Raw genomic sequence first — 27,978 nt, 5'->3', positions numbered from 1 at the left:
AAAGTGAAGTGCCCAAGTATTGAAACTTGCGCCTGAACAGAAATGGCAGAGGGCTTGGACTTAAAAAATCTGGGAGAAGTACTAGGTTTAATTCAAAAAGAATTAACAGCAGTCAGAGAAGAAAATAGAGGATTGAGGCAAGAGATGAATGATGCTAGAAGAGAAACCATAGAGTTAGCGGCTAGATTAACCAACATGGCTCAAACTTCTAGTCCGAGATTTTCAGAGTCAGAAGGAGAAGCCTTGGGTTCCACATCTAGGTTAGCAACCCACGTAGTACATTCCTTGTCCCCAGTGATTCCTCTAGCACCACCAGAACGTTTTAGTTTGGATCCACAGAAGGCCTAAATGTTTTTGACTCAATGTTTGTTACACTTTATGTGTCGTCCTTCGATTTTTCCAGACGCACAGTCCCGCGTGGCCTTTATTTTGTCTTACCTCAGTGGCGACGCCGCCAGCTGGTCTATGCCTTTGTCTCAAGAGATGACGCTCTATTATATAACTTTGAGGACTTTAAAAAAGAATTTCGTCTGATTTTTGATCGACGGAAGATATCACAGGCTACCGATAATGAATTACTAGAATTAAAACAAGGCAATAATGATCTAGTGCCATACCTGGCCTAGTTAAACAAGCTGGTAGTAGAAACCGACTGGCCAGAAAGCAAAAGAGCAGCCGTCTTTTACCAAGGACTTAAAGATGAGTTGTAAGACATCCTAGCCCAAATCCCCAATCGTCTCACGGATATATCGGCCTTAATAGACTTAGTTTTGGAGATTTTCTTTAGACAAACTGAGAGGAGAGGAGAAAAGAGAAAAGAATTTAGGTTCAACACTCCAAGATTTGACAGAGTCAAGACAGAATCGACGAGAGCGACCGAAGGTCAATCCAGGTTTGAACCAATGAAAATTGGAGTAGTTCGTGGGCCCGTGACTAAAGAAGAGAAAGAAAAAAGAAGACAGAATAATATATGCATGTATTGTGGAGGTAATGGACTATTCGTGAGAATGTGTCCAAAGAACCCCAACATTTTTTCAAAGTAGAAGGAAAACTTCAAGCACCACCAGTAAATGGAGTTGGACTGGTGGTTGCAGAGAATAAATCACCTTCAGAGGAGCATCTTTTGGCAAATACCTTACAGTCATCTTCCCCCCATCTGGTGATATCTATGATATTGAAATTCAGAAACATTACATTGACGGAAGTTTTGGTTATGCTAGACTCCGGAGCCCCCAGAAATTTATGTGATTTAAAGTACGCCATGAAGATTGGTTTGAGAGCAATTCAAAAGTCAAAAAGCGAACCAGCAAGAGCGGTGGATGGGACAAATCTTTCTTCCGGGCCCATCACCAGCCATACAGAACAAGTAGAAATTATTTTTCAAGAAGGTCATCGAGAAATCATACAATTTAACCACATAGTTGCCCCTCAATTTTAAATTATTTTAGGGTTACCATGGCTCACTGAGCACAACCCGAGTATCAATTGTGAAACAAAAACAGTGAAGATGAATTCCGACTTTTGTAAGGAAAATTGTTTAGATTCTCAAACAAGAACAAGCAAACCAGGACCGGCCTCGCTTCTGAGTAAACAGGATATATCTGTTTGTGAGATTCACACAACTGAAATTCCACCAGAATACAAAGAGTTTGAGGATGTTTTTGATGCAATTGAGGCAGAGAGATTGCCACCTCATCGATCATTTGATTGCCAAATAGAATTGGAGCCAGGGGCAAATCTACCATGTAGCAGTCTATGCTCTTACAGAAAATGAGAACAAACCTCTAAAAAAGTATATCAAAAAATATTTGGCCAATGGTTTCATCCGCCCTTTCCAGTCCCCAGTCTCATCGCTGTTGTTTTTTGTCAAGTCAAGTCAGCTTTATTCGACAATTGTCATAAAAGCAAGTTCAATATATAAAAGTACATGTGTAAACCTTTAGTATTAAAACCATTATAAAATCAAAATGTAAATTTCATGAATAGATAAAATCATTACAAAAACAGTACAAATGTGCAAAATATTACTCTCAACAGAGGTGCTTAGCCTACGACTTTAAATAATGTATTATTCTTTCAAAAGTCGGGCTCTGATCGACCATGCCCATCCTAAGAATTTCGCAACGGCTATATACACAGACATATTAGGACTGGTCCGGATGAGTCTAACTGCAAACATTCCTTTCCTTGTTCCCATTGACCTACACATTGGTTTTAGCCACTTCCGTCTCGGCGCTGCATACAATGGGCACTCAAACAGAAGATGGCCGACGGTTTCAGTAACATCTGAGCAAGCTGGACAAGCCACCTTGCCCCCACTGGACCATCTATTTGAGAATGCCCTAATAGGCAGGCTTCCCACTCTTAGCTGAAAGTAGAGCTTGCGGTCAAGGGGCTTCGTTATGACATCCCAGAAGTCCTCAAGCTTGGGAGAATCTTTGATTTCTAAGAATAGACCTGCAAGAGATTGTAAAGGTGTAGTACTAAAAATCTTTGTAGCCACCAAGTTCCAATACAAAGTCTTTAGCGTCTTCTTCAGTGGGAACTTGGCGTGCAATGGGTCCTTCCACAATTCACCTAGTCCTAGCTCAATCAAAAGATTTTGAATGTGTCCCAGCCATTTAACTTTCCGGGAACCGTCACTATTGATCACATCCAACAGTCCTCTGGTGTATGTTTCCAGTTCCGGTGTAGTCCATATACGCCGCCAATATAATATTGGGCGCAGAGATGCGATTAGAGCTATTGGTGATATACCCAGGTCATAAAACAGGGGATTCAATGGGGTGCTTTGTGGTAATCTTATTAGTTTTCTGAGAAATGTGTTTTCAGAGACAGTCATCCCCTTTAGCCTTTCGTTTCCCCACATTTCCACACCATAAAGAGTAGAACTAACTACCTTGCCATTGTAAACCGCTAACACCGGACTTATCGGTTTGGTCAAGGACCTAGAATGCTCTATAGTCAGAGCTCCTGAAAGTTGTCGGTGCTTCAGGGTGGCCAAATCAATCTGCTGCCTCCAGGACAAGTCCTGTTGAATACAGATACCCAGATAGCTAAATGCCTGTACCTTCTCAAGTGGGCCGCTACTCATGTGGACAGTACCCCTGTTGGCTTTAGGTGCATTAAAAGACATGTACTTAGATTTAAGAACATTAACTTCCAAACCACGGGTGACACAGAAGTCCTCAAAAATTGTCAGAGCCTTCTGTAACCCGCTCAGGGTTTTAGAAACTATAAGACAATCGTCTGCAAACATTAATATAGGGATTTTACCTCCAGCGAGAATAGGAGCATCAACATTAGAATCAATTAGAATTTTTGCAACATCATTTATATATAAGGAAAATAATGTTGGTGCCAGGACACATCCTTGGTGGACTCCTGATTCTACCGGGAATTGTGGTGTAACATTACCAGGACTACCCCACCTAATCTGGGCGAAATTCTCCTGATGGAGCTTACTTATTAAAGACAAAAGATCCCCTGGCATTACCATTTCATTGAGTACTTTCCATAACGTATGGTGAGGGACCAAATCAAATGCTGCCCTTAGATCTATAAAGGCGGCATAGAGGCTGCCTTTGCCAATTAGGACGGTCTTCCAGTATAGCATAGTAAAATGCATAACTTGGTCGACCGTGCTAACGCAAGTTCGAAAGCCAGCCTGCAAGTGAGACAAAATGCTGTGCTCCCTTTCCTAGTCCTGAACCTTATTTAAAATAAACCTACCAATGATCTTCTGGGTAGTGTCGATCAAACTAATTGGTCGATAATTTCCAGGCTGGGATTTGTCCCCCTTCTTGTAGACTGGGATTATTTCGGCCCCCTTCCATGAGAAGGGGACCGATGCTCCTCTTGCCACTGCATTTGCCACTAGTAGTATATATGGTCCCCAAGAATCCCTATCTTGTAGGAATAGATCAGCTGGAATGCCGTCAATTCCTGGCGCTCTACCAGGAACAACGTTATCTAGTGCCAGCTGAACATCCCCCAAGGTAAATGGATCCTCCAAAAAAGGCGTAAAAGACACCTTAGTAGATGAATCTTGCCCTTCTGCCATCGCAAACTGAGGTTTAAAATGGGATACCCATTTATCCTGCGGAACCCAGTTCTGTGGTTTGTCAGAGTTATTATCCATTCCCTTCTTATAGATGTTCCAGAACTTTCGTGGGTCTTTCTGTTGTCCTGCTTCCTGCAGGTCTGCCCACCTTTGCTCATCCCACAAACGCTTGGATTTGTAAATGGCCGATTTATACGCTGCCCTAGCTTCACGAACATTTATACTCAAGCCATTTTTAAGGGCTCTACCTAGCTCCAGGCGAGCCTGCCTACAATCCACTGAATACCAGCGTGGAGAGAGTTGTTTACAAGAACCACTTTTTTGGGAAGGCTTGACAAACACTGTTCCTAGGTCCTTAAAAAAAGCCTCATGTATCCTGGTTACACTATCGTTTCCAATAATTGAGCGCTCCTCAGTCACTGCCCCCTTCAAATCATTTGTTGCCTGAATAAGCCTACCAGCTATAAATTCTACGTTCTCCTGATTGAGTGCGACTTTAGTCCAGCGGACGTGGCGCATATCATTAGTGATGACGACGTCCACCGGAGTAGCGGCGTCAGACGCCCTTTTTAAAGCAGCTGATGATTCCCAATAAGATATTTTGACCGATAGGGGATTATGATCATTCTCTACTCTGTCTATAATTTGCATATCCTGCAAATACCTCCACAGACTCAGGCTGACAAGAATGTAGTCTATTCTACTCTGCCGGGGGCCAGTCTTGTATGTATTAGCCCCCCTTTTATCACTCGGTGTTCTACCGTTGGCAGATCTGACTCCTTTATTTAGACAGAGAGAGTTAAGTTGGATAGTAATTTGGGTCCATCTTTTGATGGGTGCTAAATCCAGTTTGAGGACCCCCCATGCCCTATCTTCTTCATCTAAAAGGTCCCAATTGTCATTCAGGAGAGGTTCAAAAGTTACATTAAAATCTCCCCCTATAATAATATTGCTAGGGTGGAGAGGATTACATTCTAAATGTTCCTCCAGAAGTGTTAAAATGTCCGAGTTCTTTCCTCCGGTACTTCTGGCATATACATTATATATGTAAATAGGGTCACGCTTCGCAAACTCCAGCAAGAGGACCTGGAGATCCCTGTGTTTGGTAGGAATTACCTCAACCGTTACAGCGAGGTCTTGTTTAATCCAGATCGCCAGGCCGCCTGACGGGCGACCTTTCCCTTTCTTTTCTGCTAAGATAAAAGAAGCCCACTCTGGGGAGTCCATTTTCGTTCTCAGTCCGGAAATGTTCCAGGAAAGAAGAGTCCCAGTAGGAACAGGGGGATTTGTAAATTTATTAATATCCTGAATGGTGTCTGATACTTTGTTCTGTGCAGTTAACAACCCTAAGGGCGGGGGTTCTATGTCAGAGAAAGTGTGGTTCATTACAGTTAGTGCATAGTTTGGAACCTCGTCATTACTTATCTCCCTTAGTGATGCTTCACCATTCTGGATCTGGAGTCAATCGTTACTGTCCAAACCAGAACTGGGCATATCTATGCTCCTCTCTGTCTATCTTCGGGTTTTTTAGGACTACCTCAATACAATCATAGGTGTTGCCAGGAGATGTAATTCTGGAGGTTTTTTGAATGTCCTCCCTGATAACAGACCTACACCCCCTGATATACCTAATCCAATGGATTGTCTTATTAGTTAAGGAATCCGGAGTCTCATGGTCTCGTCCCATGGGTATTTTAGGAACGTTCACCATATAAACCGCCTGTGTGTGATTACGGTGATCAGTTCGGTGGAGACTAAATGGTTTGAGGGAACTCGATCTTAGCTCTTGCTGCCAACTTTCCTTTTTATTCTCACCCTTTCTATTCATATCTACTTGTATGACATTATGTTTTGTGGGCACGCTTTTGGGCGAATTTGATAAACTAGTCCCCTTTACATGCGGATTGCCTATCGGATGGGTATTCCCCCTTTCTGTCCTTGCGAACAAGCTGGATATAGGTGGAGTAGCTGGCAAGGGAGCAGGTGGAACACAGATTTTTCCTCCAGCCGTGCTGTTATTCAATGGGCCTATCATTCGAGCTTTTATATGGTTGGGTGTACCTTGTCCTGAAGAATCTTTTTGGGCATTAACTATGACAATCAAGAGATCGACTTTAACTTGCAACGTCTCCACCATACCACACAGTTGTTTAATAATTACCAAAAGGGAACTGGTTGTGTGCTCGGGGGACACTGGAACATCGATATGGCCAGACACAGATATAGGATTTTCAATAATGGTGGGCGTCAGCGGGACTCCTACTGAATCCTCACTCCCTATCTGTGACAAAACAGAGAACCTGTTGCAACTAAATAAGGGTTCCAAGTCCACAATACTGGCATCAGATTCTACAGGTGGGTTCAATTGTTCAACCCGTGACTCATTCTCAGCGTTAGACACAATGTTAACCCCTGTCCCCATTACAGATTTCCCCAGAAACATGTCCGGAATTTTCACCGCACCCTTTTCCTGCCTATTGTGCAAATCAGACCCGGTTTTTGTAGTCCCCTCATCAGGTTTCTCAGCAATTTTGGGTGCTTGGGTCAGTATGTCCCCACAATCTTGTATCAGATCGTCTATTCGATCCATGACACAATTGGCTCCTGCGTTAGACATTCGCTTAGGGTTGATTTGACATTTTTTGGCTTTTTTCCCACCCTTTGGGACCCCGCCTACTGATTCACCAGAGTCTTCTGTGAGTTTCCGTTTCCCCATGACTCCGGATCACTAAACCACACTGTTAGCTACAGGCGAAACACACAGTACCGTAGTTGTATATCCAAGGGACTTGGCCCAGCCCAGTCCCTGCCTGTCCCGGACTGTCCGGGCTTCGTCCGGCGTTGGTCCCGCGCTGCGTCCTGTGCTGCATCAAGCTGACGTTGTTTTGTGTGCCGGTGGGCGTGTGGGCGTGCCTCTGCGCTCTGCTATTCTCGCAGGGGCTCCTGGGCAGTGGAGTCCCGTGCGGAGTTGCGGCGGGTTTTGCGGGGCTCCTCCTGGAGCGGGAACTGCTGCCTCCTCAATGCGGCGCTACTGGCGAAGCGGGACCCGCGCTAGCGGGTCCGGCTAGCTGTTTTGTGTGCTGGTGGGCGGGTGGGCGTGCCTCTGCGCTCTGCTATTCTCGCACGGGCTCCTGGGCAGTGGAGTCCCGTGAGGAGTTGCGGCGGGTTTTGAGGGACTCCTCCTGGAGCGGGAACTGCTGCCTCCTCAATGCGGCGCTACCGGCGAAGCGGGTTGTTTTTTGTCCCTAACAAAGGAGGCGAGCTCAGAACGTGTATCGACTATCGAGCAATAAATAAGGTCACCATTAAGAACAGGTACCCCTCACCGCTCATTTCAGTACTCTTAGATCAAGTCAAGGGAGCACAGATATACACTAAATTGGACCTCCATGGTGCTTACCACTTGATTAGAGTAAAAGAGGGGGACGAGTGGAAGACGGTTTTCAGGACAAATCTGTGATTGTATGAATACCAAGTGATGCCTTACGGATTATGTAATGTTCCAGCTGCCTTCCAGCACTTTATAAACAGTGTACTGAGAGAATACATAGACCAATCTGTTATCGTATATACCAACGACATTTTGATTTATTCAAAATCAGAAGAAGATCATCCAGATCAAGTGAGAAAAGTATTTCAAAGATTAAGAGAAAACAATCTGTATGTCAAGTTGGAAAAATGTGTGCTCAGCACCAAGGAAGTAGAGTTCCTTGGATTTGCCATTACACCATCTGGAATAACGATGGATACAAAAAAGATAAAGGCCGTTCTGGATTGGAAATCCCCAAAGAATGTAAAAGAGTTACAAAGCTTCATAGGCTTTCCAATTTCTATAGAAGATTTGTAAATGAGTTCTCACATAAACTCATACCCCTTACTAAGCTTCTCGAGAAGAGGGCTTCTTTTAATTGGACCGACGAAGCAGAAAAGGCCTTTCGACAGCTGAAACAAGAGTTCGCCACCGCGCCAGTTCTGTTACATGCTGACCCTACAGAACCCTTTTATTTAGAAACTGATGCATCTGATTTGGCAATTGGTGGAGGTCTCTCTCAAAGAAATAAAAGAACAGGACAACTCCATCAGGTGGCTTATAGATCTAGTAAGTTAACTCCAGCTGAAATCAAATACACCATTACAGAAAAGGAGTTATTGGCCACCAAGGACGCCTTTAAGGAGTGGAGGCACTACTTGATGGGAGCTAGGCATACCATGACGGTGTTCACAGACCATCGAAACTTGAAGTTTTTGAAGTCAGCCAAAACCCTCACTCCGCGTCAACTTAGGTGGTCACTATATTTTGCAGATTACGACTGTGATCACCTACCGGCCAGGAACAAAGAATGGAAAAGCTGATGCCCTGTCTAGATTAGATACTGAAAAAATGGAAAAACATCAAGAACAACAAACCATCATCCCAGAAGACAAGATTGTGGCAATAATGAATCAAGAGACTATTGAAGAGAAAATAATGAAAGCTATGTCGTCTGAAGAGATGGTAGAATGGACGAAGCAAGAAGCTGAAAGAGAAATTCGACACAGCTTACCACTCCACGCAGGAAAATTGTATCTACCCAATCAAGAGCTACGACAATTGGTCCTAGAGGAAAAACATGACAACAACCTGGCTGGTCACAAAGGAAACCTGAAAACTGAAGAATTGATTAAGAGAAATTTTTGGTGGCCACAAATGTCTAAGGATATAGATTCCTATGTGAGGTCTGTGCTCGGGGAAAATCGGAGAGACAATCCCCTATAGGTTTACTTCAACCTATGCCCACTCCCCCACATCCGTGGCATACAGTCACAATGGATCTAATAGTGGATTTACCTTCAGACCAAAGTTATAACACTATATTGGTTTTTGTTGATGCCTTCACCAAAATGGCCAATTTTATTGCCCTGAAGAAAACCCCAACCGCCAAGGAGTTAGCCATTCTTTACAACTTCAACATAGTGCGGGCTCATGGCATACCCAGGGTAGTGGTCTCAGATAGGGGTTCCCAATTCTGGAAGGCATTTATGGAAGGTTTAGGAGTAGAAACTAGGTGCTCTACTAGCTTTCATCCAGACATAGATGGGAAAACAGAGAGAGTGAACCAAGAACTAGAACAGTACTTAAGACTGTATTTACTCGATCTCGAAGGGATTGGCCAGAGTATCTTTGGGCCGCAGAGTTTGCTTATAACAACGCGAAAAATGTCTCCACAGGTTTCTTCCCGAGATATCTAAATTATGGAAGACATCCAAACTCTTCTGCGAGTGTTAGAGAAATCTCAGTCCCAGCAGCGCAAGATTTGGTTAAAAATTTGACACGCATCCATCAGACAGCTACAGAAAACCTGGTTAGAGCTAAGGAGAATTACAAGAGATACGCAGATAAAAAGAGAAGAGCAGGTCCAACCTTACAAATAGGTGATAAGGTGTGGTTAAATGCCAAAAACCTTAGGTTAAGAGGGGTTCGTAAATTCCAGCCTAGGTTTGTGGAACCCTATCAAATCGAAAAAATAACTAACCCAGTGCCTTATTGTTTAAAACTACCCAAAAGAATGAAAATTCACCCAGTTTTTCACGTTTCTCTGTTAATGAAAACTTCGCCAGACTTGATTGTTACACTACCTCCCAAAACAGTACAATTGGAGTCTGGAGAAGAATTTGAAGTTAAAAGAATGCTGGATTCTACAAGACGTAAAGGAGAAATCTATTAGTTGATTGACTGGAAAGGTTATGGTACACAAGAGCGATCCTGGGAACTAAATACAGATGTACATGCTCCTCGTTTGGTGAAGGCCTTCCATAGGAAACCCAGACCGGAAGAGCCTCCCTTGCGAGGGGGTACGGTCAGGACTCCTACAGACCAAACCCTCTACGTCTGTGTAACAAGTCCGCAACAAACAATTTCAGATATACCCAGAATAACGGCCATTACCTGGAAAGAAGCTTGGAGATTAAACAACTCCAAGATGGCCGACAATGCATGAAAAAGTAAAGGTCTAGCCTTCCGCTGTGTGCTGAACTCTCCGTGGAGCGCTCGCAATAGAACGCTGATGCTCTTCACCTGAGTTATCAACTGAAGCCCACGCACCCTTGTATCTCTCTTAGGTTTAGCTAGTTAGGGTATCGTCGAGTTCGTCGGTTAAATTACCGTTGTGTTACAATAATTCAGAGCACTATTCCTAGTCCAGATTCGGTTCCGGGCACCCCTTCGTCGAAGTGGTGTTTCTCCAAAACACATGCGCAGATCTTTCCTCAAAAGAACGTTGCCTCCAGAGACCTGCGCAACAGTCTGAAGGACGCAGCTTTCACCGAGGGATTAGCGTTTGAGGCTTCAAGCACTTGTGCAATTCGTTCCTGTACGAACACTGCTTGACAGAAATTGCACAGTAAGTCGAGAGAGCAGTGTTCACGCTCTGCGTAGAAAGAGTCAGCGCTACGGACATTACAACGAGACTACAGCGAAAGGACTGTATCGAGATAAGTACTTAGTGTAATGTAAATGTAAATAAGTTATAATGAATATTGTTATCATCAACAAATGAAGCACTGAAGAAAAGACATATAAAAAAGAAATGTAATACTTACCAAAAACAAACTCCAAAAGTAGTGCTGGTAACCTGAGAAAAGGAACAAATAGGAAATCAATTATAATAGAATAATAGGTATGTATAAATGAGTTGTAGAAATAGTAATATAGTAGGAAGTGAGCAAGATAAATAAGTAAATGTTTCCTTGATTTAATTGTAGTAATTCTTCATGCAAGAAAGAACGGGTTAAGCATGTAATTGCAGGAAGAATTGAAGACGATAGAAGAGAGGCAAAGGTCTAAGGTTACACTGGTATGTGGGTCTGAGAGAGAGAGAGCCAAATAAAGAATTAACATAGTATTGTTGTCTTCAGTTTCCAGGGACTACTGCCAGGAGCACAGCATAGTGTGGAGGCGAGACAAGAAGTTGGAAGCAGATACCGGAGACAGCCTCTTTGTCTCCTTTATTATTTTATCTACTCCCCTTTCCCCCTTGGGAGATTCTGCTTGGTATTACTTAGTTGTACCGGTAGGTCTCCTGGGCGGGGATTTGGAAAAGGCATCTCTGTTCCTGCGCAAGTATTGGAAGCACATCTGACATGTGCACATTTTTTCCATGTGTTTTTTAACTCTGCTATTATCTTGAAGTTACTGTTTCCTCTGAGAGCAGCCTAAAGCTCTTGATATTTCTCGACATATGGGTCTAGACATCATCTTTCACTTTTAACCCTTGAGCTGATCAGTTGACCTGGCTGGATCAGTGGCCTAGCAGTAACCTTGCAGCCAACAGATTGCTTACCTGATTCTATGGCCTGTTAAAGATACCTAATATAGCACAATCTTCACAAGTAAATAATGTTCTTTCTTTCTACATTCTTGCATTCTCAAACTGCATGCGGTCTTAAAAAATATTCGCTACATTCCTTAAATTCTGTATGAAAAACCAACCTTTAATTAAACTTCTGATTGTTGCCTCATTTTTTTCCTTCTCTATCTCAATTGTCCTTCTCCTTCCTTTCCATCCTCTGCATGCCTCCTCTCACAACTCATTTACAAGATCACAGTCTCTCCTCCTCCCTCTGAAACTCATATCTTTGCAACCTAACTATACCTAATCTCCTGTAACTCATCTATTAATCCTACCAACCATGTGCACGCGCTGACATGTCATCCACTTTTGATCACAACAAATCCATTTTAACTTAGTCGGTACTCATACTGATGCAACCTAACTATACCTAATTCCGGACACTCATCTGATAATACCACCACCCATGTGCATGAAATGACATACCACCCACTTTTGATAACAACTAACCCATTTTAACTTAGTCCACCATAAAGGACCTGGATTTACTGCATGAATGAACAGGACTATTCCTAATAATAAGCAAAAAGACTGGACAAACTACTAACCTTGGGTTCCAGAGCAACGTGCTGCCCAACCTAAAGCACGGTCAGGGGTAGTAAGCATTAAATAAATGCAATTACAGTGTTGTGACTCATTAGGAGAGCCTGAATAATGAAACCACCTTGCTACCAAAGTAAACAAAGCGAGCTGAGGTAATACCCTAAAGAAATGTATAAATTAACTAGGAAATTATGAAGGAAATTCTGTTGCTTTCTGGGAGTGGGAGCCTAATGGGCTAACTTCTTTCTTGGGAAATGAGGGACTGCTGATGAACACCCTTAACAATAAATATTCTCTTTAGGCAACACACAAACACTACATTAAATTTCGGGAATTAATGCACAAAGGCCTTTGCACAATCCTTGGCAGACACAAAGTAAAATATATTTTGCTGTCTGTGCCAGTGAAAAAAGACTGAAATTGTTATATCTATAACTGGGAGTAAAGAAATTGCTAATGGTCTATCCAAATCATTATATTCGCTAATCCTTCCCTTTGAAGTGATGGAGGACTTAGAAGATGAAAAAATATAAACTTTTAGATCCACAGTATTGCTGGAGTGGAGCAACATCACTGGTGTCTTAATGGTTTTTAGATTAAACCTGGTGTCATTCATTCATGTTTGGATCTTTCCTAGACAGTCCACTTCCACATCAATTTGCTTAGGGAACTAGTCCATCTTGGTAAAAATCTGGTATCATCTGGATATCAATGGCACAGACACCAGGCCTTGAGAAATCTACTTGCTCACTATCTATGGTGAGTCAGATTTTATCAGGTCGGACTATTTTTAGGACCTACTTTCCGTTTCTGGTGAGTTGACAAAGAACAGGTGTTCTGTTCAGTCAGAAAGTGAAATGGGCAATAAAGATGCCTTTAAATCTTGTTTTATATTATCACATTTTATCTGTTTTCAGTGACAGAGGTCAGAAGTTAGTTTACAATTACTTTTCCTCCTCTGACTGCAGAATTCCAGGATTTTGTAAAGTGAACTGTCTGACCTGCTGTAGGAAGTGTGAAATGAAAGGCTGTAGGGTATCAGGCATTTCCCAACACACATTAAAACAACTAATAAGTCAACTGTACAAACATTTCAAAATAAATTACAGTAGTTGTGAAAGCCCATTTTTGTCTGTGTGCTGAAAAAACTATTTAAATAGGATGAAAAATAAATCTGAACACTTTAGTCTATTTAATACAACAAAAGAGTTGGTTTTTGTACAGCAGAAATACTGAACTCACATATTTGTGCAGGTGCACTCATGTGTGAGTATGAAGAAAAAGGGGATTCTGTAAAATAAAATGTTTGTCAATGAACCCCCAATTTGAGACCAATTTATGGGTCAAGAACATTACAGTTAAGTCGAGTAGGTTATAAAAAGTTACTCTGCCTGCAGGTTAGTAACATTTTTATGATTTTTCGAGGCCTGCAAACTCCAGCTTAGAAAATCAGACTTACCCATGATATCAAATAAAAGTTAAAATCATTCCTACTGCTCAGAATGGAGTGAAGTTAACCAAAACACACACACACACACACACATATATATATATATACATACATATATATAATAATTGAAAAAACCATTGGTTTCAGGCACGTTATAGTTAGAAATTTCCATAAAAAAATCTTAACAATTCAATGAAAAAAACATATGTTTCAGGCACGTTATAGTTAGAAATTAGCATTTTAAAAACTAAGAAATTGACTGAAAAAAAACAAAGGTTTCAAGGACGTTATAGTTAGTTGGACATTTCTCTCGTACAAAACCATAGAAATTGCTCCATTATAGTTAGTTCAGCTAAACTCGCACACCTGCAATGCACTTCTGATGAAGTCACATATTACATCATTCATGACTCATTTCTAACTATAACGTCCCTGAAACCTATGGTTTTTTCAGTGAATTTCTAAGGTTTTTTTAAATGCTAATTTCCAACTATAACATTCCAGTCGTGTTTCCAGAGTGGTGGAGAAAGGTGAGCGTGGCCTCCGAAACACCTCTTAGCAATCCCACTGTGATGTATTTACTGGTGGTAACAAGAGGAGTAGTTAGCCACCAACATCAGCCTTGGGGACCAACTATCCCTTTTATTACCACCAGTAAGTCCCACACAGCAAGATTGCTAACTTCTTACATAAGGCCCCCCTCCCTCCCTCCCTCCCTCCCTGCACCACTGTGCAAATGTGCCCCCTAGCACGTTGTAAGTTGGGGGATTAAGTCCCCTTGAATCCTGAGGGTCCCTGCGGGCCAACTAGCCCACCAGGAACCTGCAAGAAGTGGCACAGAGCTGCGTTGCAGAGAGGTGTTCTGAGGCCATGCCCTTTTTTACACCTCCCTGCAACGCGCCTCATGGGCGCCTACTGGAGGTACCTGGTGGGCTAGTTGGACCGAATGGACCCTCAGGATTCAAGGGGACTTAATCCCCCAACTTACAACGCGCCAGAGGGCCCGTTTGCACAGTGGTGCAGGGAGGGGGCAGGGCCTGATGTGACCAAGTATGCAATCGTGCCCTGTGGCGCATTTTAAGTTGGGGGATTAAGTCCCCTTGAATATGAGGGTCCCTGGGGGCCAAGTAGCCCACCAGGTACGTCCAGTAACTGTCACAGAGCTGCGTTACAGAGAGGTGCAAAAAGGGGCGTGGCCTCTGAACACCTGCAACGCAGCTCTGTGGCGCATACTGGAGGTACCTGCTGGGCTAGTTACCCCCAGGGACGCTCAGTATTCAAGGGAAATTAATTACCCAACTTACAACGCGCCAGGGGGCGCATTTGCTGAGTGCTGCAGTGAGGGGGAGGAGCCTCCGCCACGATGCAGGTTTTTATTTTTTTTATTTTGCAAGGGGGGCTGTGTGGTCCCCCTTCTTTTACATTAATTAGGGCCCTGGGGACCCCATCCCCCAGGGCCTGCCCTTCGAGGACCCCAACCCCTGGGGCATGGCCCCATTTTAAAAAAAAAAAAAATTTAAGGAGGGGGCTGCGTGGCCCCACTCCTTAGGCCTCTAGTGGCCCCCATCCCCCGGGGATGTACCTCTTTATTGTTTTATTTTTTATATTTTTCAATATTGAAGGGGGCCATGTGGCCCCACTTCTGGCCCCAGGGACCCCATTCCTGGAGCCGGCCCTTTCCGTTGGGGAGCATGGGTGAGCCCCAATGCCCACACAGTTGCGCCGGCTCCCCGCCTCCTGCGGGAGCCAGCATTGCTTTTCCACAAGGGGAGCTGCTAATATGCAGCTCCCCTTGTGGAAAAGCAATCTGGTTTGGATTTTGGAAGCGAGAGCAGGAAACCTGCTCTCGCTTCCAAAATCCAAACCAGTGTTTGCTATGAAAGGTCGGGAGCCGCACAGCTCCCACCCTGTCATAGCAAACAGCAGTGTCCTGGGGTGGGCACCCCAGGTCACTGCAGGAGCCGGCCCTGGGGGGGTGGCGGTTCCCAAGGCCATCGAGGGCTCCAAGAGGGGGGCTGCATTGCCCCCCTCCCAACTTGCTTGAAGGTGGTGATCCCGGGGCATGTGGGGGGGCTCGTGCCCTCCCCACACATTTTTTTTTTTAAACAGCCCCAGGAAGGTGGGTGGTACCAGGAGCTGCGGGTGGAGGGTGGCGGGGGGGTTGGGAAATAGAGCCCCTCCCACACATTTAAAAAAAAAATTAAATAAAGAGCCCCCCGCAACTCATAAATGAAGCCCCAGGGAGGTGGCGGTCCCTGGGGCAGCGTAGGGGGATTGGAACCCCCCACTCATTTTTTTCAGTGCCCCCGGGACCTGGCCCACCCAGGGGCTTAAACACAACAGAGCGTCCGTATTCGCGACCCCAGGGCGAATTTGGCAGATTTATTTTTTTTATGCTTTTTTTGGGCCCTGGGGGTTCTTGTGGGACCCCCTGAGCAGGCCTAGGGGGGGTCAGGGTTTTTCTACCCTGCCCCCTTTTCTTGTTTTTCACTGTGTTTCACTGTTTTCTTGTGACTTGTTTCTACTGGGTCACAAGATGGGTGCCAACACTTCCTGGATTGGAGTGTTGGCAGCCAATCACAGTGACGCTCGTGCGGGTTCGTGAACTTTTTCTTTTTCTAATTTCTCAGGAACTACTGAACGGATTTACACCATTTACTTTCGGAACCAAGGGCTACCTTTTTGCCAAATTTGATGTAATTTTGTTCAGCAGTTCGGGCTGTAGCTTTGTCTAAAGTTTCTTATGGAAAATAAAATCTGGAAAACGCGTTTTAGGACCCCCCTTTTCTCTCAGCCCCCGCTTGGCGAATCACCCCGAAACTTACAATCAGGAGCGGGCCACTAGTTATGAAAATTTTGCGAAGATTCATCAACCGGCACCAAAGTTACTGGGAAAACAAAAAACGTATATATATATATATATATATATATATATATATATATATATATATATATATATATATATATATATTATATTTCCAGCGTGTGACCAACTCCAATGGTCGCTGATTGAGGCGCACACTGACAGTAAGTTTCTTAAAGATTTATTAGTTACTCAAATGTATGGACAGACGCGTTTCTCAATGTCACAAAATTCATTTCAAAGTGATGCAACTCTATAAAGAAAATGTAAGCACCAAATCATAAGAATAAAGAGAGGACTTCACAGTTCATAGAAACGACAACATAAATGAGGGACAAAAAATTAATGTTTTTTTCAAATCAGTTTGGTGGCCATATTAGAAGGTCTTTCAAGTAATTCATCATTAACCATTCGATGCGATGATGCATAGATAATCCAAAATTGCAATTAGTTATATCTATACTAATATAAATCAAGAGAGAGCCCAAACCTTTGAGGCGGGTAATCTCAGGAACCACAGCACCAATCACAACACCCAATACAGCGTTGGAAAGGGCAGTTGCAGCAGAAGGACATAGGCTAAGCAGACGCCCACCATATACATTTAAAAGGTAAAAGAAGCGTGCCAGCAAAGTAGTCCCTTGTGGGCGTGTCTGCGATGTGCTGTGGGCGTGTGCTGGGGGCGTGATAAACGCTGGGGGCGTGTGGTACGTTCCGCCCTTCATGCCATGTCTCATATCGTGTGTTGTGGGCGTGTGCTGGTGGCGTGGGCGTGTGCGGGGCGCGGGATTACGGAAAAGAAAGTGAGCGTTGTGCCCAATATTTCATTGTTTTTTTCTTCCCAGGTTCTGTACATTCCAGCTCCGGGTGTCCACCCTGCTCCCTTTAAATACCCCTGCACCCCATATTCATAACCCACCCTTACTACTTAAAATACCCTAACACCCTTAAACACCAACCCATCTTAATCCTATAAATATACCCTGTACCCCAAAACCCAAACCTATCCCTAAACCCTAAAAGTACCCCTGTACCCCAAAACCCAAACCTAGCCCTGAACCCTATAAATACCCCTGTACCTCAAAACCCAAACCTACCCCTGAACCCTAAAAATACCGCTGTGCCCCAAAACCCAAACCTAGCCCGAACCCTAAAAATACCCCTGTATCCTAAAACCCAAACCTACCCCTGAACCCTAAAATACCCCTGTACCCCAAAACCCAAACCTATCCCTGAACCCTTAAAATACCCTGTACCCCAAAACCCAAACCTACCCCTGAACCCTAAAAATACCCCTGTACCTCAAAACTCAAACCTATCCCTGAACCATAAAAATAACCCTGTACCCCAAAACCCAAACCTACCCCTGAACCCTAAAAGACCCCTGTACCCCAAAACCCAAACCTACCCCTGAACCCTAAAAGACCCCTGTACCCCAAAACCCAAACCTAGCCCTGAACCCTAAAAAAAAACCCTGTACCCCAAAACCCAAACCTAGCCCTGAACCCCTAAAATACCCCTGTACCCCAAAACCCAAACCTACCCCTGAACCCTAAAAATACCCCTATACCCCAAAACCCAAACCTAGCCCTGAACCCTAAAAATACCCCTGTACCCCAAAACCCACAACTATCCCTAAACCCTAAAACTACCCCTGTACCCCATAACCCAAAACTATATTTGAACCCTTAAAATACACAAACACCCCAAAACATATACCTCAGTACCCCAAAACATATACCCCTATACCCATACTTATCTTATCCAAACATTTAAAAAAAACATGCTTTTACCATTCATGCATTTACAACGAATTTCGTTGTAAATGTATGCGTGGTAAAAGCATATAAAATGTACTGCCATGCGTTATAATGGCATTGCGGAGTCATGGTACTTTCGTAATGAAAGTATGCGGAGTGATGGTATGCAGAAAGAAAGTTGCGGAATAATGGGTGTTTACCCTCCCCCGGTAAGTACATTGGTGGCACGACGGCCCACATCTCCAGCAACATACTCATATTTTTTTCACCACCGATTTGAAAAATGCACAGGTCTCTCTCATTGATGGCCAGCACCAACATACACTTTTAGACACACCTCCCGCCACAAGTTCTAGAATTGCGAACTTTGGAGCTGGGGAGCTACGTTTGAATCTCGACATCAGCTCAACATCCTGTGATTCCAGGCAAATCGCTTTGTTTCCCTGTGCCTACCACAAATGAATGTGTTCTTCTGTAATGTAAATTGTGCTCATGCCATGTTGTCGAGTTCACGCTATATAATATTGCAAGGAAAAATTAAGTAGGGAAACTCGAGTTCACACACTACTGAACGCACAACTCTTAAGTGCATCAGCAGTGCACTGTGAATCGGAGCGTTTCACAGGCCTGTCACAGATAAGAAATGCTATCGAAACGAAATCCTACAAAACAATATACTACTGGCCGGCAGCAATTAATACCCGGACAACGTCGGGACGGGCTGCTAGTACATATATACATATATACAACACGTTGTGTTCAATTCATTCATTACCCATGAGTAATCATTTTAGTCAAATAATTTAAGTTTCTCATCTCTATTCTACATGGACCCAAAGCTCCTCATCATTCTTCAGGCCCCGTGGGGCTTTGGTTTGCAATTCAATGATGTACCGGGATTCGAGTTTGCGTAATGCTCTAACTCTATAATAATAATAATATAATTTTTAAAGCGCATGGGGGGGGGGGGGGAGCTACGACACCAACCAAGATGGCCGCATAGTCTCCCGGCTCCGCTGACCCCCGTCCTCCGGTCGCTTATCCTGTCGAATATCCTGATCTCCTGCCCCGGATTCATGTGGGTGAACTAGTCTGCATCCCGATGGTGTGATCGCTGAATTTTTCTGATGTTCTGGTGTGAAGTAACATCGAAAATGTTTTGAGGCCTAACCCAGACTGGAAGCCGGGGTCTCGATTTCTGGTCTACCCGGGTCCAAAGTGAACAACAACGGACTGCCGAGGGTGGTTGGGTCCGGTCCCTGGAACTTTCGAGAATTTCTCTGAACTACTTTGCAACCATCTGCTGCCTGGTGCTGTACGTGAGGTGAGGTGACGGGTGGTGCGCGGTGCTGCGTCGCGGGGGGCCCCGGCCCGGAGGCCCAGCACTAGCACCGCTGGCGCCCCGGGGTAGGGGTCCCGCCGCGCGTTGCTGTATGTTGCTGGCCCGTCCCTCACGGCCTGTTTCTGCTCCAGCGTATCCTACCCCGGAGAGGGAGCCTCTCCGTGGGTTATGCCTGCGGCCGAATGGAACCCGGCGGAACGGACTCAATGTGGCCCTTCCTTGCGGATGGTAATGGCGGAAGTTGCGGCGCTTCACGCGATGGTGAGGGCCCAGGTCAATCATTTGCTGTCTGCAACAGATGGAATCATAGGACCGGTGTGTTTGGACCCGGTGCTGGAAGCTGTGCCTGCCCCCGAAGAAATGGAATTCATCGTGTGTGCTGAGATTGGTGACTCTCTTAAGTTCTCGGTAACATCGGTCCTACAGTTATCGGAGCATTTCACTGCTTCCCCCATCCTGGACACTGCTGGCCCACACTTTGATCTGTGTCGGAACGAGTCGCACCCCCTCCCCAATCGGTCTCCCAATATGGAGGATGGAACGATGCTTGGCTTCGGGGACGGGGAGGGACATCGTTGGTGCAAGCTGTGTGCGTTGGGACCTGCTATTCCTCTCCTAATTGCTGACTCAAGCTCCGGCTGCTTCTGTGTGAACTTTGACTTTCCGGGGATGTGGCTTTTCTTATCCGAGGGACACGGCAACTTTGTTAGACGGGGCCAAGGCTGAGATTGTGGGTTGAATCGTTTACGATGGATCTATTGGTAACGGGACTGCTTCATCAACAGACGGATTCCGGGGCGGGGGTTTGTGGTTCCCCCCGGGGTATTTTTGTATGGTGGACAACTTTACTTGTGTTGGCTTAGGGGGGGCCCCTTTGATAGGGCGGGGGGGGGAGAGACCGGGAGCGCATAGACTATCGCCCTCCTCCGCTTCCCCGTTAGGTGGGGTTTCCTTTCTTTCTCTTTTTTCTCTTCTCCTATATTTCAGGTTTGGTTCTCGGGCGACAGGCACACTGCTGGGGGGGGGGCCGTAGTCATCTGCAGGGGTGCAGGGTGGGGGGTTGGGGGAGGGGATGTTTCGTTTTTATTTTTGTTTCTATGGCCTTTTTTCTCTTCTCTTATCTTTTTGTCTTTTTCTTTTCTGGGTCAGTGCAGTGGGTTTCCTTTGGTATCAATCCCTGCTTTTTCATCTGTGCCTCAATTTTCGTGTTGTTTTTTGGGTCTTAGGGCAGGTAACTGCAGGCGCGAATTGACCGTAATATTCCTTCACATCCTGACCTCTTGTTTCAGCGCCATTGATTTGATCGATTACTGTTTATTGTCGATACGTTTACTATTCTGCCTGCCATTTTCGCTGCTGGGAAATTGTTCGGCACCTGATCCTTCCATCTTATATTATAAAATGAAAACCTTCTATATCCTGTTTTTCTAATTGTGCTGTTCAGTGGCCAAGAGTACGCTGGCATGGAGATTCTGCTCCCCGAGGTGCCGCATGTGATTAAAATTGCTCTCTGTTAATCTAACTGCTTAGCGGCCGGCCCCCGGGGTTGTAGGCCCATACTTGTATTTGGTGTAAATGTCAATAAAGGTTTTCAAACAAAAAAAAAATATATATATATATATATATATATATAAAGCGCATGGTTACGCCATCTCGGCGTGTCCCCGCGCTAGGTGAGAGAACATAAGCAGAAAGACAGCCAGTGCCATAAACTACGCTACAAACAGGTGAGTCTTCAACAGCTTTCGGAACTTGGTTTCAGAACACTCCAACCTCAGAGGGATCGGGAGTCTGTTCCAATTCCGAGCAGGTAGACACCAGAAGGAACGACCACCCATCTTAGCCTTCTTTATTTTTGGAATAGCTAGCTGCCCCATCCCGCTGGATCTGAGACATCTACTGGGAGCGTACTTGGCGACTAAATCTGTTAAATATGCCGGGCCCTTGTCATGTACAATCCGGTGGCAGATAACCAGTGTTTTAAACAGTACTCTTTTCTTGACAGGGAGTCAAGTGCCTTTTTAGAAGGCTCTCTCCTGGGCTGCATAAGAGTCAGCCTAGCGGCGGCATTCTGTAGAACTTGCAGTCTACCAAGGCCCTTTGCAGTGCCCCCCCCGGTAGAGTACACTCCCATAATCCAGGTGAGACGTGATTAATGCGTGTATCAACGTCTTCCTAGCCCCTAATGGGAGAAGATCCAGCGTTTTGCGTAGTTTTGTTATAACGCCAAAACATTTCCCCACAACTCGACGAATGTGACCCTCATACGAGAGAGTAGGATCCACCCAAATCCCCAAATGTTTTGCCTCAGTGCAGGGGATGGGAGTAGGACCCAAACTCGGAGGCCACCATTCCGAGGTCCAGCTAGAGTTGTTACCACCCGCCACAAGCACCTCCGTCTTGCTTCCATTCAGTTTCAGGCAGTTCTTATCCATCCAGGAGGCAAGCTCCTGCATGCAGGCTCTGAAATTGTAAGCCACCACTCCAGGTGCCTGTGCTAGGGAAATCAATAGCTGGGTATCATCAGCATAAGAAACTACATCTACTCCGAAGCCCTGCACAATCTCCGCCAACGGAGACATGTATAGATTGAACAGGGAGGGACTAAGGGCAGAGCCCTGGGGGACTCCCTTCTCCAATCATATATCCTCGGAGTAGTGTGCACCCTGCCTAACCTGGAAACTGCGCCCAATTAAAAAAGATTTTAGCCATTTAAGGGCAGCACCTGAGACGCCACCCTTGTTCAGACACTGTAGCAAGGTGTAATGCGCCACAGTGTCGAACGTGGCACTGAGATCAAGCATGATCAGTGCCATGGTGTGTCCTGCGTCGGCCCCTTGTCTAAGGGTTTCCGCAACGCGAAGTAACGCCGTCTCTGTGGAATGGCCTGCCCGAAAGCCGGACTGTGAAGGGTGAAGGCAACAGGCAGCTTCCAAATGAGCCACCAATTGAAGATTAACTACCTTCTCCGCCACTTTAGCCAAATATGGCAAAAGGGAAATCTGCCGCAGATTTTCTAATATGTCCAGGCTTACGTTCAGTTTTTTCCTGATAGGGAGGACCACTGCTCGCTTCCAGCTGGCAGGCCGCGTGTGCTGAGTAAATGAGATGGTTAATATGTGCCTGATGTATGGGTCAAGGACGTCCAAGCTGGCCCCCATAACTTTGAGTGGAGCAGGGTCTCTTGGGGAACCAGATTTACCGCTCAGACAAATGCTCTTTAAGGACTCAGGTGGGGGGACCACAAAGTCATTTAGTCTCAGCCCAGAGCTACTGTCCGGCATCATCTCAACAAAATCGGCCCCACTGACTAGGCTGCCAGAGAAGGATGAATAGATTTTTTCCACCTTCTCCGAAAAATACTCAGCTATCCGATTGCACTCGCCAAAGGATCCGCCACTCGGCGCTGTGGCCAGAGACGATGTTTCTTTAACAATTTAAAAAAGTTCTTTAGTGGAATTCTTGGCAACCCCAATTCTATCTTTGTAGTGAGTGGCTTTAGCCCGTCTAAGCCTAATTTGATAGCTCCTCTGCTCAAGCCTGTATAGCCGTCTGTCCTGGGTCTTAAAACCTTTCCTCCACTGCCTCTCCAGGTGCTTGCAAACCGCTTTGGCCTCCTGTAGGGCGTGAGTAAACCAGGGCACGGTTTTTCGCCCTCTGCCCCCCATTCTACTAGGAAGCAGCAGCGCCACCTTATTAAGCGCCAGATTGATGCGCCTCTCCAGGTTTCCACATGCAGTGTTAATGTCAGACCCTCCCGGCGAACTGCCCCTCGTCAATTCTTTGCTGAAGTTCTCCTGTGCAAAGTTTTTCCACTTTCTGCACTGGTTACCGCTAGAATTCACCTCCCGTCCGATCTTCATGGGTAGCGATATACTAAATGGAACAGAAAAGTGGTCGGACCAGGTGATAGGGAGAGGAGTAGACACCTCGACTTCCTGCCAACTAGCAAACACTGGGTCGAGTAGATGACCCAGCTGGTGAGTAGGACAGCAGGATTTTAAGTCCAAATGTAGCGCCTGTAAGTCCTGGCGCAGATCGACTGCCTCCTTCTGTAAGGGGTTCTCCAAATGAAGATTCAAGTCACCTAAGACTAAGAGTTTACTATGTCTTATGACTAAATGGGCAATATTTTCAAGCAGACTAGGCCTGTATAACAAGATCCCAGTCACCGAGTAGTTGGGATTGATCTTTAATGTAAAAAGACCCGCCTCACTGTCCAAAATAGAAATAGGCTCCATACTGCACTCCAAGGGCGATCTAGTAATTATCGCAATCCCCCCCTCCCCCTGCCTACTGCTCTATCAATTCTGGTCATGGAATACCCCGGTGGGAGTGCCTCTATGATCTCCTGATCGGAATCATCCCCCAGCCACGTTTCCGTAAGGAACATAAGGTCTAAATTTGCGTCCGAGTAATTCCAAAAATCTCAATTTTGTGTTTCCCCAAGGATCTGCAATTGAGTAAGCCACTCAGAAGAGACCCTCTTTCCTCCTGCCGAGTGTACCCTGGGCTCCAGATGAAGGAGCATTGTTGACACATGCTGACTTGCATAGCTGACATGCTGTGCCTGCAGGCAGGGTGCAACCGTGGACATAAGTTTATTAATTCCTCCCTACCACAGTACGTTTTTACATAAAAATGGCCAGGGGTAGTGGTCCTGGCCCCCGTACGTCCACGGACGGACACAAACGGACACAGACGGGCTTACCTTTGGCGCACCCTCGGCGCGCCCGCAGCGCGCGTCTGCTGCGCGTCCGTTTTAACATTCACCTTTTATTCCTGCTGAGGGTGTGGCGACTGGAGCGCTAACCGTCCCCCAACCGGAAGTGCCCGTCTCTAGACCTTCCACATCCTCAGCGCAACGGTGCTCTCACCGCGTCGGACAAGGGTGGGAAGGAGGGAATAGAGACCAGGCTTCCAAGTTCCAACAGTTGCGGGCCCCCAATCAAGTAAGTACCTGAATTACAGTACCGCTAAAAGAACATACAGCGTGCCCCTGTAAAAAGTGCAATTAAAAGTACTGTGCCGGTAATAACAGCTACGGCACTACACAGCCAAGGTTTTACAGCGATAGCGCTCAGCAGTAAGCGGCCCTGCCACTGCCCACTCACCACTATCTCCTCCTCTTTCTTTTTTGGTGGCCTGATCTAAACAGAAGAATTTGAGCAAATTGGCATTCGATTTGTGCCGCTCTTCGAAATGCCTCGCCACAGGATATGCTGCGTCATGAGTTTTTATAGCAAGCATGTGTTCCAGGATCCTTTTTTTTGCGGGATGAATCGTACTTCCCACATATTTCCTATTGCAGGGGCACATAAGACCATAAACTGTATGGTCTGAATTACAGTTTATCAGCTTGTTGATCTTGTGCATTCTCTTCCTCCCTGGTACTGAGAATTCTTTCACTTTGCTGCTATTCCTGCATGCCTTGCAGGGCATGCAGGGATAGAAGCCAGTGACCATATCTTTTTTCCTTGCTATTTTGGAAAAGTGGCTTCTCACCAGCTGGTCTTTTAATGCTGGACCTCTCCTGTAGGCGATAAGGGGGGATTTTGAAATTAGCAAGCCTATGATCCGATCTGCTCTCAAAACTTTCCAATTCCTTCTGAATATTTGGAACAACTCAGTGGACCCTGTTGAGTATTCAGTTATCATCCTTCCTTGTCCTGTAACTTCTGTTTTCTTGATGTCATCTGTAATGGATAAGAGATTTTCCCTCACTACCTGTTTCATTTTGTCACCGGCTTTTTTTTTTTTTAAGAGTTCCTCTCTTTTATCCTCTCTTAGTAAAGCGATCAAATGCTTTTTCATTCTCTGTCTTGAAGTCTTCATCAAGTGAACAGTTCCATCTTAATCTAATCAGTTCCCCATAAGGGATTCCATTGATTACACTTTTGGGGTGGAAACTGTTTGCGTGCAAAATACTATTTAGCGCTGTGGGCTTTCTATATAGTGTAGTCTCAATCCTGTTATTTTTTATGAACACCATTAAATCTAGGTAAGACACACTATTTTTACTTAAACATTCAGTAAATTTAAGGTTGACCTCATTCTTACTCTCTGGCCTCCTCCATTGACCCTCTCCATACAATGAAGAGGTCGTCAATGTATCTTGACCACAGGATCACTTTGTCTAACCAGATTTCATTCTCCCCTGCCCAGGCCGCGTGAGTCTCCCACCAGCCGACGAACAAGTTTGTGTAGCCGGGGGCGAAGCACGTGCCCATCGCGGTGCCCTGATGCTGTTGAAACAGTTCACCTGCGAACAAAAAAAAATAATATATATATTTATATATATTATATACATATATATTACCCAGAGGTAGTTGCCACTGGGTAGTTATAGTTAGGTTAGTGCTTCCATGGAGAATGCTTTTTTTGTGTTGCTAACAACTTTGGCAGCGTTGGACGAAGCGTCATGAAATATTTCAAACAAGCATTGAAAATGCAATAGGTCTCACCTTTGATTAAGTTAAAGCCATTTGCTTTGCTAATGGCATTGTATAGCAAAGCAAATGGCTTTAACTTAATGAAAGGCGAGACCCATTGCATTTTTAATATTTAAATTCTGTAGCTCGTCGCTGGATTTGGCTGTTAAACTGGTACAAATGAAGTGCAACCAATGCTCAGATAGTATCAACAAGTGTAAAAGTGACAGCATAATGAAGCAATACTAACACAAAAATGTGCCGCATAACACAGCATAATTTACTTTCTTCTTGCCACATACTTTACTCAACCCTGCTGCATAGTTTGGTCCTTCCCTGCTTTATAATACCAGTGTATATAAGGAAATATCAACAGATAGAGGAAGTGTCACAGGCAAATGACTTCACAGCGCTCAGGATAGCACAAGGCAACAAGTGAATCAAAATCATTATTTGAGGATCCAGTCCAGAATCTGAGATGGGGTATGGTTTGGCGACACCATGCCAACCCAAATAGAGTGCCACACCCTGCACAGGGGAGCTCAAGTGAGACTGTCTATCCATTGCTATGCCATTCGGAAGTTGATGGACATTGCACGAGATCTCAATCGGTGAAGAATGTGTGCAGTCTGAGTTGATTAAGAATATGTACATCTAGTGCTGAAGATGCGTAACCACATACGCTCTTGTCTGGAATACAAAGAGGCCTATTCCAACACAGAGTTTTAATTTGGACCAGATATGAAGGCTGTGGAAAATATAGGCAGAATTGTTTTCTTTGTCAAACTCACACTAAATTTACTAGTGACTAGATGATTATGAACAGGTCGAGATGTGGACACTTTACAGTGATGAATAAAAAAAAAATCAGAAGCGTGCAAGTAAACAACAGTCAAATCATGACCTAATAGCCGAGGATAGGGTGGGAAATTAGAGGAGATTGTGCCGAATAAGGCACAATCTCCAGCAAGTTCAAGAGGACGGGTGACAGGTGTTGTTTCGGTATCTGGGGGGTGGGCTTTGTAGACCACAGCAGTTTTAGAGAGCATGTGAACTAATTAGCTACAGGTTGGATCCCAGATACAGCTGTGGAAAAAAGTAAAGGCATTTTTGATTGTAAAACGAAGGACTATCGGAATTGTGACACTGGATCTATGAAATAAAAAAACAGATGGGAACTATTTAAGGGTATATGGGTTAAACTAAAAAGAGTGTTTCCTGTTCACTTCAACCTGTGAAGGTCTCTCTACAGATCTGTGAGGACCATTGACAGGGATTGTGGGAAACTCTCCTGAAGGGGTGAACTCACAAACGATCAGGCTAGCAGCTTCTATATGTGTTACACTTCTGAGAATCTAGCAGTGTCGGCTGGCAACTGCTACTCAATCAGCCTCCATAATAAAGAGCTTTGCAAAGTGCGGCAAAACCACAGTCAATCTCCGGGTGTACATTTTATGTTTATTCAAAACCCCTCCCGTCACAAGAGGATAGTGGTCGAAATAAACGAGGTTAAGGAAAAGCAAAGGCTGGGTTAGTATCATTATGGTCACTATTCTGTGCATACAAGAGCCCCGACCTCTGGTGCCCTGTCACCCAAAGGAGCACCGACTGTCATGCAATCTGGAGTCATTCATTCACAGCAGCTTGGATGAGACATGCCTTTCTGGTAGAAGTCAGACAGACCGGCGACACATCCACACTCGTTGCCACTCCCTAGATAGGATGGAGGCACAGGGCCCCAGAAGGTGAGCCCTTGCTTAATTGGCGTCTAAGGATTGCAAAGGGACAGGAGGGCTAAGCAAGACTGAAAAATTGGAAAATTGACAACAGATTACGCATGCACGAGCTCTATCCACAAGCAAGTGGTACAAGGACCCTAGCTATAGGGACTGTAGGAACGGTGCTCAGGACTCAGCTGCTTCTGTCTGTTCTTCTTTCGACAAGGCCAAGTTACGCCTCTTGAAAGTACAGACAGTAGGGTAGTGTTCCAAAATTAACGCAAAGCAGAGGAATAACATATTTTGGTAGGTGCTCGTCATCCGCTGAGGAGTAGTCTGCTCTCACAGTAGCCCCCACCATCAGCCGGAGCCAAAGGGCGCTCTACGAGTGTTAGGTAAACGGCGTCATGTATATCAGCT

At 45.1% G+C, this 27,978-nt stretch overlaps 1 protein-coding gene across 2 annotated transcripts in view; it reads right to left on the bottom strand.

Annotated features, from left to right (window-relative positions):
- The window catches only part of WDR25 (WD repeat domain 25), an 850,076-nt gene that overhangs the window by 796,214 nt on the left and 25,884 nt on the right, over positions 1-27,978 (bottom strand). For both annotated transcript variants that reach the window (XM_086937810.1, XM_086937809.1), the window contains exon 3: positions 10,643-10,674. The gene's annotated coding sequence lies outside the window, so the exon portion shown is untranslated. The remainder of the gene's footprint in view (positions 1-10,642; positions 10,675-27,978) is intronic.

This window comes from Lissotriton vulgaris, chromosome 9 (assembly GCF_964263255.1).
Source record: "Lissotriton vulgaris chromosome 9, aLisVul1.2, whole genome shotgun sequence".
Lineage (NCBI taxonomy): Eukaryota > Metazoa > Chordata > Amphibia > Caudata > Salamandridae > Lissotriton > Lissotriton vulgaris.
This window is presented reverse-complemented; position numbering and strand designations above follow the sequence as displayed.